Raw genomic sequence first — 2,700 nt, forward strand, 5'->3', positions numbered from 1 at the left:
GCATAAATATCATCTTCATCATCATAAGGCTGTTGATACGTGAAGATAGATGTGTATAAGAGACAGTATATAATGTTTATAAAAATGTATAAACAAGTTGATAATTCTCGATTGTAGGCCTATAGTAGTGATTAAATTATATATGAGAAAAAAAAATTTGATTTTGTTTATAATTTTTAGTTTTTGCAATGCAGACTCAACATCACATAACAACTCTGTAGTAGTAATGCATGGTCGAGGGAGCTAACCCCACTGTTGGTCGGGATATATCTGGCTCTGATTTTAGTGGTTCTAGGCCGCCCTCTATCCCCGTCCACTTCCGATATCCTCCGTCCGTCGGTGTGTGAGACTTAGCTAACCATATGGAACGCCAAAAGGACAAACCACAAGTGGCGCAGTGCAAAACTAAAGTGGCACAGTGCAATTAAAAGTCGAGTGGCGCAGTGCAAAAAGCGCCAATAAAATTTATGTTTATTTACACCATTCACACTCTACAGTATTTTGATGTGTCTGAAGCGGCGGGCATTAATTGTGTGATGCGTTGTGATCTTGTTCGAGTCCTGTTGAAGTCATTTGTTTTTAAATTTTATTTAACATATTTTTGGATTTAATTCATTTTCTAATTTTCATTATTTTCTCTTGTTTTTTTTTTCTTGTTCATTGTTGTTTACTGTATTATTATTATTACATAATAATAATAATAATAATAATATTTTTATTAATGTTATTAATTTATTAGTTTTATCAATTACAATTGCTATTGTTATTCATATTGTTGGTAATCTGAATGCTATTTCTAAAATCAATTTCAAAATTATATTTATGCCACAGAACACAAAACCAACAATTGCAAAATGGCTGGGGTCAAAAAACCTGAACAAAACCACGCGTTTAATGTACAATATCGTAACAAAGAGACGTGAAGTCCTTGGCTAAGGCTTGTTCGTGTCCTACTGGGTGAAGGGTCCGGGCAAATCCCCAATCCCTTCGTCGTTTTAGGTGTTTTGCAATGGGTTTTTTTTTTTACGTTCTACTCCTAAAGGCCCTCAGCCGATGTGACGTAACAATATGATAAATATCTCGGGTCTCCCTAAGTCTGGGGCCCCTGGATTAGCCAGTGAGAGAGCTCAAGCTGTTACGCCACTTTGCGTTTTAAGCAGGAGCGGCGCCAAGAATTTCCAGACTAGGGGTTCAATCTCCCTGACAAGTTCCTCCTCCCTCCCCCTCCTGTCGGGGAAAAAATTAATAAAATGTGTTAATTATTGGATTCTTTACTTTAAAAGGATAATTTGATAGAAAACCATGCAAGTTACGAATCCCCCTGTCAGAGACAGTAGTCCCCCTTGTCCGGGGTACTAACCCCCATCGGAGGTATCAGACCCCACCACTGCAATCCATATGATCGCAATAGTATACAACACCTCGCACATACGGTAGCACTGCTCGCACTAAACAGTTTTTAATCCCTTAAATTTGACAGCTTAGTACGGCCAGGGAACAGTGAAATTTCACTGTTCCCTGGTACGGCATGCTTGAATTGTACTTTCGGGGCTCGCGATTTGATTTTTCCCCGGCGACCTTTGCTGGAAATTCCCCGATAGGGTCCAAGCAGGAGGTTCGTTGGTTCGTTTTCCTCCCTGGACCCCCGCTAGCGCCGCCCTGATTTTAAGTGGCATTTGCAAACATGTAGGCCTAAATTATTTTTGTTACAGTACCGGTATCTATAGTTACCACTGAACACAAAACAACCGGAAAATGAACGGGTCAAAAGTCGTCCAATTTTAACAAAACCATTAAACTTAGCGTTTTTGCAGAAATCGAGCTACTTTTCACCTAGCATTGAATGTTGTGAATTATGCCCAAATTAAGCATATATGCCTAAATATAGTAAATCTTATTGCTTGAAATTAGGCTTTAGTGGCAAATAATGGCATAATTCTATGCCTATAAAAACTTACGACATTTATTCTTACAGTAGGTTTTCTACAAATACCCAATTTGCTTCGATTTGCCATCCATTTACACTTGAACTTTCTAAATTCAGAACATCAACATCTCCAAATTCCTTTAGTACAAAAACCACAACTGTGCATTTATGGTAACCCTAAAATTTATTTTTTGGACACACAAGAAGTAATGTCTACAAACTTTGTTTTCTTTCTAAAATGTTTAACCTATAACATTTCGATTAGGTTATAATAATATTCATTTATGGCGCTCACATCAATCTTAAGACTACAGTATTTCGCCTGAGATAAATAAAAATCATAGAAAAGAGGGTAAAATAATTGTTCCTACCAATATAGGCCTATTTGAACTGACCATAGAAACAAATTTGAAGACAGGAGGTAAAATCAATTATTGTGAATTCATGGAATGTTTACAATACAGCATAAATATCATCTTCATCATCATAAGGCTGTTGATACGTGAAGATTGAATAATCATCAGATTTGAATTTAATCATAATGACTGTTATTGCTTTAAAATTATATTTCCGTTTTCCTTCATTGGTGCCGGAGAAGAGCCTAAACTTTATGAATTAAATAAGCCTTCCGTCAAGCGTCCAGATAAGCTGTGTTTTCGCTAAAACATTACCGTACTACTGTATAAAAATGTGATAATTATGGCATTGTTCTAGGTAGAAATGGACCTTTCCACTAAAGCCCCTCCCTTGGATACTGTTGCTAAGGTGTGGGG

The sequence above is a fragment of the Anneissia japonica genome, unplaced genomic scaffold (genome assembly GCF_011630105.1).
Source record: "Anneissia japonica isolate Jap-2015-1 unplaced genomic scaffold, ASM1163010v1 scaffold287835_len3118868_cov185, whole genome shotgun sequence".
Classification (NCBI taxonomy): Eukaryota; Metazoa; Echinodermata; class Crinoidea; order Comatulida; family Comatulidae; genus Anneissia; species Anneissia japonica.